Source organism: Vanellus vanellus (genome assembly GCF_965231255.1).
Source record: "Vanellus vanellus genome assembly, chromosome: 1".
Classification (NCBI taxonomy): domain Eukaryota; kingdom Metazoa; phylum Chordata; class Aves; order Charadriiformes; family Charadriidae; genus Vanellus; species Vanellus vanellus.
The window spans coordinates 86,554,432-86,563,731 of NC_138905.1; positions in this window are offsets into that span (position 1 = coordinate 86,554,432).

Below are 9,300 nucleotides of genomic sequence, written 5' to 3' on the forward strand. Positions count from 1 at the left end.
AGCATTACCTTTCCGTGAATGTCAGGTGGGGTGAAACAGCTTTCATATACAACATAGAAGGAATAACAGCAACAGACTATGAAAGTTACAGCAAAAGGAGTCTTTCTGTTGCTCCCTTTCTTTTTTTTTTCCAGCTTAGTAGTATGTAACATTCAAATATTACTGATATCAATTATTTCTATGATCTAGATTGCATATAAAAATATAACACTGAGTTTGCAATGTTAGGAAGTAAATCCTATGTCCATGTACAAAGATGAGTCCAGTCAGCCACTGTAAGACCTCAGTGTGGCTGCAGAAACTACAAAAAAGTTGGCCTCAGTGCAAACCATGTTGTTTGCTTTTTAATCCCTGCTACTCACCACAGTGTTAGCATGTCTCCTGGGATCTTTGGTCCTCAAATGTTAGAAGGGAGGCTGGTCCTTTTTAGAGTAATTCTAAAATTTGAAGAGGTTAACCTTTTTGTTCCCAGTGTGCTAACTGCCTTACACGATTTATCATGGTTCCCACAGAACCAACTTGCAGAGCCAGATTTGGCAGGAATGGGAGTATAACTATATTCTCACTGGTTTACACTACAAGGCCAAACTCCAACACCATAATGCAGGCAGACTTCCATCAAGAGCTCAGCAGAGCTGTTTTCAACTGTCCTTGTCTCTCTGCAAGCTGAAATAAGAAGGGAGTTTAAATAATGGATATTCCCAGGGAAGCTGTGTTCCGGGAACATGGTCTTGTTTTCTTGCCTCTAGGTTGTCATGATTCCTGATTTACACACACTTTTGACCTCTTGTGGCCTCACTGAGCATCCTTTGAGTCTTTTTATCAAGTTCTTTAACTATCCTCATAAACCAGTACTGACTCATACACCTCTATTCTCACACAGGGCCTTCCTGTTTCCCTTCCTGCAGACTGTGAATACCTCAGCAGGCCAGCCTTGACAAGGCAGCTCTGCTTCTCCTGGCAGCAATGGCTTAAATCCTCAGAACAGACCTTAAAATTATAAACTAGAACAGAACATCTTGGGACCAGATCCCCTACAGTCCCTGTCTTGAAACCTATGGGCAGGGTTACACAATTTCTGACGAAATCGTGTCCCACCTTGGATGTGTGTGTGGGCATGAAGAGGAGAGAGTGCACAAAGTTCCCAGTCCCAGTTCCTCCTTGCAGCTAGCCACCCTTTATTATTGGTTCTTGCCCTGCACTTTGGAAAAGCCCAATCAAAATTAGTTTGTGTTGAAGCTGTGCTGGAGCTTGATTTAAAAAAACCCTGGTTTAGGGTGTGACGAGCTAATCCTGGCACTTAACTCACAAAATATTTCTCTCCTAGTGCCTCAAAAGGGAAAATTCTTCAAACCTTATTTAAAGCTTTCGCCCCTTCTTCATCCCTTCTACTCCAAAGAGCAGGTCACTTAACTCTTTATATCCTGTGATGTGTTAGTTCCTGGATCTGGCAAAAATCCCTAGCATTTTGATGGAGGTGGAGTCATCTCCCTTCAGAGGCATGCTGGGTTCTATGTCACTGGGTTTTTTTTCTATTCAGCTATTATTTTTTCCATCCTGTTCTTCTTAAACAGAGCCCATTAACTAATTGGTTAGGTGCTTACAGGTTTTTTTTTTTTGCAGAAGGGACACTCTTAGAGGTTTTCTAATGGAGAGCCAGACCACAGTGCAGCAAGTTTAAGTTTATTCCCAGTAGCTATGCCTTTCCCGGTCATATTTTGTAGGCCTTGGAAAATACTGTGACTCACCAACAACCTGTGTTAGAAAAATAAAACGGATTTAAATAAAAAACATTTATACACAATACCATACACACTGAGTAATTATTCTCATTCTTAGATCCAGTCACATACAGTAATCATAACCCCTTATACCTCACTATGCTCCATCCTTTATGCAGAAATTCTTGCAGGATGTATAACAGTGCTATTCAGACAATGGAAGAACCACTTCACCTCCACAGAAAACAAAAGCCTTTCTCCCTGCTCCTGCTAGGGGCTTGGCCTTCTAGCTCAAGCAGTTACAGGTCAGTGAGATCTCTGGGGCAAAAGATTCCAGTTTCTCACCACAAAGCCACAGCACTGTGTCTGTGTTCATGGCTGTTGGTGACGGCTCTTGACCCCCTCCATGCCTGAGAAATGCTGAAGAATTCAGAACTAGTGCCCATACTTCTGAGGAAAGGCACTGAAAAGCAGCATTTCCCAGTAGGCAGTTTGCCCAGCCAAGAAACAGGAGAAGGTCGATATTCCAGCCAGCCAATACTCCATTCCATTCTTCCTTGTTGAAGAAATTAATGAACAGTACATGAAGTAGTGAAGGGAAGGAATGGACTCTTGCTGAAAGAAGTAATGCCCAGATTAAAGAACATGAGATAAAGTGAAGATTTCACCTCCTTCTGCTAGGAGCTTTAGGGAGCATCCCAGTTGTTTGAGGAGTTGCTCTGCTGAAGGCTTTCACTGGTTTGACTTGAAATTCACAAGCTGAGGTTCTTTCACCACAGATTTTCCTTGTATTTCACTTCTGGGAAGCTTTACCTAACCTAATCATTCCTCTTTAAATTATTGTCCTATACTTCTTTTGCAACTTCTAATATTTGTTCCCTTGTCAAAGAATTCTCTTCAGCTTTGAATTTTTCTCTTTCAACAATTTGAAAACAATTATTTTGTCCTGTTGTAGAGCAAACACGGTACAGGTGGGAATGTGGATTGTAGATAAAATTTTACATTTCTTTTGTGTCAAACTGGGCTGTTACAGAGCTCTACAACAGTCCCCACATAAAGTAACCAGCCCAGAGGTTGTTTCTACATTACACCAGTTTCCAAGGCACTGTCTCAGTTTGATAGAGCAAGTTTCAAGTGGCTGTAAAAGCGGCCCTCGGCTTAGCGACTATGTCAAGACAAGGATATTCCTTGTGATGGCCCAGTACAGGATCAGTATGAGATGACTTTCTGCTCCTCCTCTTGCATTGTCATGGTCTGTGCACAGTCCATGGATGCACAGATGGTCCAAAGGAGGGATGAGAGGAAAACCATACTCAGGCAAACTATGCATGTTTCTCTCTCCCCTTCCACCTCTGAAAAAAATTCTTTGGAAAAAAGCTTCCTCTGCTTTGAATTCCCTCCAGTTTATCTATTTGGATAATAAAACATATTCCTATTCTTCAAATAATAAGTAGCAGGTTACAGTATTTATATCTGTGAATATGTCTGGCAAGTTTCCTTGAGATAAATGTCATCTCAGATGTACATTCTACATTTTTAGCTCAGCTGCTGGACAGCAAAGTGTGTCCTGCCAGTAAGGTCAGAAAGTAGAATAGTTTGCTTAATTAGGTAATTCAGGGTCAAGTCTCTGTAGTCACCTGCCATAGGGCCCAGATTTATGAAAACACTGTGGCAAACCTGGAACAATGTTATCCAATATGAATTCCCCCTGCTGTATAAATATTGCTTGGAATTATTTGTGTCCTGTCTGTATTGATTTTACTGCTTGAACCAAGCTGCATACCAAGGGGCCTTTTCTGTTTGGTTAGAATAGTTAGCATTGCCACAGAACAGTCGCTGATCATGCAACAGGCAATACAGAATTCCCCCTTTCATTATGTGGCTGCATTTATTACACTAGATGGCTTTGGCTTTGTTTTCACAATGGGAAAAAATACCCACTTTTGTTACGTAGTGTTAATGCACATAGGAATGGCAATTATCTTACTCATGTTAGAGCTTCTCTGTGATCATATAGATGTTTAAAGTATAGAATAATTTCTGGTAGGAATAAGCTTACCAATAAAAGCGTGCAAGAGTCTGAGATGAAGGATAGTTGTGTATTTAAGGCCAACAGCACTGTACTTGGAAATGTGCAGTCTTAAAGATGTCTCCTGTGTGTATCTCTGGGTAGTTGCTTTCATTTCATTGTGCCTCCATTTCCTATCCGTAGGGAGAACAGAATTTCCATTATCCACTTAGCTTGAGGCTAAGAATGCACATGTCCCTAACACAGGCAATTTTTTTGAAGTCCCTATATCCTGCCATAATAATGACAATTTTGCACCATTAAAAATCCTTTCAGAGGATGTCCTCAAAGCTGAACACTCAAACAGTAAAACCCAATGCTGTTAGAGTTGCCTCGAAAAGCTTAATTTGGTATGCATATGCGTGAGCTTATTACTAAAAGCACTTATAGAGTCTTGGCAAGGTGCTTTAAGTGGCTATCTGTGAGCTTATGTCAAAACTTTTTATTTTTTCATATAAAACAACAACAGAAGCAAATAAATAAGACAACCACTTATACACTTCTTTTCTGCGCCTAGCTAGATGTAGAATCAGACCAGTTCTTGTCTTGCTCGAAATGAAGACCAGATGTAGTCTTCACAAGGTAAAGAATCTCCCTTGGCTGTCCTTGCCTCCAATCTCCTTTCCTTTGGGCACAGGTTTTACTTTTAGAGTCCTCCAACACATGCTGCAGAAAACTTTTCTATCAGCTCTTACTAGGTGTATTGTGGTGTGTCCTGTCAGGTTTGTTTGTAAAAGGCTTGCTTTCTATCTTAAAGCAACTGAGGTCAGTCAAACGCTTCATCAGTCAGTCATATAACTTGCTGAAATTAACTATAATCACTTTGACCGGGTATATTTGTCAGTATACACAGTCTGAGCCATGTATATTTGTGCCTGTAGCATGTTTCTGGTTGTTGCAATGTGATGCTTTGTGAGCACCTTGACTGGAGCAGTTCTACAGTAGCAGGGCTACTCAGAGGCTCACACTCAGTTCTTGGGGGAGTCAGCAGCTCTAGAGGGAGGGTGTTTTAGCCCACCTATGCTCTCTTGTTCAGGCAGACTTTAATTTAGATAAACAGCAATTCAATCTTCAGTGCTCACTGGCTTACCTCCTGTTGTGAATGGTTCTTCAGGAACACCACCTCGGTCCTGCCTGGTGAATCAGCGCTTTTTCCACATTGTATTTCCTCCTTGTTGGTAGGTGCAAGGCACTGAGCTCATCTCTTGTAAAATGGTCAGCCCTGAAAACAGTGTTTCACATCTCCAATGCTTTTCTGCAGTACCTGATCGTTCTGCCCCAGCCTTAAACCTGAGGACTGTTGAATCTGTGATTATGACTGTCCTTATTCAAACTTCTCCTGTTATTTATTCTCTCAAACAGCCTCAGGTTGTGCCAGGGGAGGTTTAGATTGAATATTAGGAAAAATTTCTTCACTGAAAGGGTTATCAAGTATTGGAACAGGCTGCCCAGGCAAGTAGTTGAGTCAGCATCCCTGGAGGTATTTAAAAGACATGTAGACGTGGCAGTTAGGGACATGGTTTAGTGGTGGACTTGGCAGTGCTAGGTTTATGGTTGGACCTGACCTTTCTCCCCCTCCTATCATTGGATGCTAAATGCATTGAACACTGTTAGTTGTCCAAAATGTTATGGCTACATTGTAATCTGAATTCATAAAGGAATGACAAGGGTCCCAAGTGGCCTTTGAAGCAGAAAAAGAGAATGATTAAGTTTTGTAGAAAATGAGAGGAGGGGCTGAGAGGGAGTGGGTGAAGGTCTAGCAAGAGCAAGTATATGTGCACCAAAATTATCTAGTGGGCAGAGTGGGGGTTTGGAGGCTGAGGATCATCCTGGTCTGCACGTATATTGTTGGGGCTGTGGAGGGAAATGTTCTCATGCTCTCCTGGGAGATTATTTCTGATAAACTTTGCAAACATGAAAGCCCTATTCAGAGGCCTGGCAGGACTATTGACAGCCTGATACATGGGGCACCATGGTTTTTCCCAGCATCTGAGTCCTAACTTGTAACACGCCCCCTGTCAATAGAGGGAGAAGTAAAGGAGAAGACAGACTGCATACGGAGCAAAGATGAAATAGGGTGTGGTTATGGGGAACCTGGAAAGAGAGAGAACTGAGAGTGTCTAAATGGAGAGACAACAGTAGCATAGATTACATACGGGCACTTCCAGCCTACAAGAAGTAGTCTTAAGAGGATGATGGAGTTCTTGACAACCAATATTCTTATTACAGTTTCATGTACTGTTGACTTGACAATGCCTGAAGCAATTCCTCCTCTAGTTACCTCTCTGTGTGTAACAACAGCTAAGCAGGCAAAACTCTAACTGCCCCAAACAAAAACTTTTCTAAAGCAGAAAATGCATGTTGATAATTCAAGACAGATTATACCACAAGAGACATGTAACTACCCCTAAATGGAGTGTTTCAGGGCTTGACAATATACATGCATTATCCAGAATAGAAATTACAGGGACAATTCCATGATCCAAAATAACCATGTGCATTAACAAACATGTAATCTCAGAATTCAGAATAAAAAAAATATGAGTAATCTAAACATGTTACTCCATGAGAAAAGCATAAAGTTGAGATGGGATGTTCTGGCCTGTTGTGTAATGATACTATCCAAAACCTTGTCTTTATTAAAATTTACACAGAAATTCATAAAATGTGAAAGAATACAGTACACCAAGAAAAGATACCATATTGGTAGTGGGAAAAAAAAGTAAATAGAAAATGTCAGCAATATTAAGAGATACCTCTGAAGTCCAGTGAAGATGAGGGTTTTTTTTTGTCCTGTTGGAAAATTGGTCTACCCATTTTTTCAGACAGTCCTGTTTCTGATGAGCTGGTCTCTTGTTTGTAACTACAGATGAGTTGAACAAAAATTACCTTCTGCAAGTTACATTATTGAATAAACAAAGGCCCTATTGGCAGCAACCTCCTGTCTGTCCATGAGAAACCAACAGCAGGGAAGATAAGCCATCCATGTCTGACTGTAGTTTAATAATCATTTGTGCTGACTATTTTGCTTGACTTTCTTAAATAATGTCATTAAATGTTTCTGTTTCTAATTAGGGTACATAAAAAAAAAAGGAAGCAAACCTGGAAGATAAATAATTCTGATGATATATCTTCTACACAAACAGTTTACCAGTATGCTCTGTGTAATGACTTCCCACAGATTTTGAGGTGTGGAGTAGAATCTGCTTTGCATAATCTTTTGCTTGTATTGGTAAACTGTGCATCAGGGTATTTATCATCTTCAGCTTTCCAAGAAAATTTGTAATTGAAACTCAAGGACTAATGTGTCATTTGAACTGCATCAGCAATTCAGATTTGTGGTCTTTACATTCTAAAACTGCTTGTATCAAAGCAAGAAATGAATCTGAGATGACTAGTGAAGTGGGACACTTTCTTCTTAATTTCAGGCAGCTAATACTTTGTTATACCCTGAATATCTTTTTATCCAGTTGTAGCTCACCTCTGCTGGAAAAAGGGAAGAGAGGCTATTTCTGTCCAGGAAAAAGCTCACCTTTTTCAAGCCTGTCATTTTTCTCTCTGAATCCATAGTGCATTTTAAAGAGGAAGGCAGGTACTTTACTAAAAAAGACATTTCCACTTTTGTTTAGAGCTAGACTGCCCTCTGGTAGAAGTGAAGACCTGACACCTTCACAAAAAGATTGCTGGGTTGTAAAACAGGGTCTCTTTCTTCCATATGGGGAAAGGCTCAAGTTCTTCCTCCACCAGCCGAGTTGCAAAAGCAAAAAGGTGGCAAACATCTTTACCTGCCTCATGTCAAGGGGCATCCAGTACTTTTCAGCTGACAAAATGAAGTAGGAGGAACCCCACTCAACTGGTGAAGGGGAATTACCTTCCCCTTTGCATCTGTTGCACTTCTTTCCAGGTACAGAACAGAATTTTCAGAGAAGCGGAGCATCCACAGCACTTACTGGCTCCCTGTAGATTTGTCTGTCCCAGATAGTTTGAAAATTATATCTTAATGTTTTCTTTCACTGGCTAGAAGGTATTAAAGAGCCTGCTCAACTCAACTCAAGGACAGTCTTGGGATGCTCCTGCACATTACTCAGTGAAGACCTCGGGAGTACTACACAAAGGGTGCGAAGAACTGTGCCTACCTGCTCTTGAGCTACACGAGGTTCATGAGAAGACAAGTATAGCTCTGCTCTTACTGAAGGAGGATGGACAGAGGCATTTACCATCTTAAAAGATCGCACCTCTACGCTATAATCCAAATACTGAGCCTGCAGTGGGACAGGTGATACCTGCCTTCTGGCCTCTTTTCTCCCTCTGTATACATCTTCTTTGTTTTGACCCTACTTCATTGCTCTGCTCTCAACCATACAACTCTTCAATTCCTTGCCTGGTTACAACTTCCTATGCTACACAGACCTGTTTCCTGGGAACTGCCAACTCGACACTGCCCTGACACCCTGATCCCAAATGCCTGAAGTATGATCTTTATTCACAAAGCATTAACCATGTTCCCCTTCTTCCTTACAAAATACTTCTTTTACCTCTTGCTATTACTGTCATGTGGCAGCCAAGCCTTTTACCTGGTTACAACCACAGATCTCCTGAGACACTCTTTTTGACAACACTACCAAACTGCTTCATTGCTGTAATTTTCTGAGCAAGTGTGTGACCTGTGTGGCGGTGCATTCTCCACCACTACCACCCTTAGGCCTCTTGGTACTTGGTGTGATGTCCTGCCCACCTAAACCACATAAGAATACACTGGACCAGGACATAACACAATGATCTACCAGGAAAGAAAGAAAAGGTGGAGAGAAACAGACCAAGAACACAATAGTGTGCCTGGTCCCCATGGCTTCTACCGTTTGAAGATAGTAACTGTAACCAATCACTCCTGACAGCATATGGATTGTGGCCACAGAGAGTGGGGTACCAGGACCACAAGTTCTAGCAAGTCCTGGGCTCACATAACCATGGAAAGTACTGAAATAATCCATTGCGCGAGCTAGGCTGGAGTGGAAAAGTACCTGACAAAAGTCAGTTACCTCAGATCCTATAAGTAATGATTCTAGTAAAGACCCTTTGAGCTCTTCTGGATTGCAGAGGGCTGTGGCCAGTATCTCCCCTGAGCTGGAACGCCACTCAGGCAACGTCTCTAGGACTAGAAGGCCAGGGCGAGAGAATCCCTCTCGAGCCTCAATTATCGCCCATTGAGGAATAACAATATATTGAGAGTATATACTCTAACTAGAGAAAAGGGAAATTTTGACTATAGGCTAGCCTCTCTTCCATCCACCTCTTCACTTCTATGTTTATGATAAATATACATTAGCTTTATGGACGTGGATGTTCTTCCATTTGTCCGTGCATGCATAAGAGTTAAAAGGGATACCCGCCAGCTCATTAGAGTCATGCCATATTAGGAGATCTTTGATCTCTGCGATTATTGACCAGTGTGGGTGTGTGTGTATGCTCACGCTTATATGCATATGCATTAATTTGAGGTCTGTGCTTTTG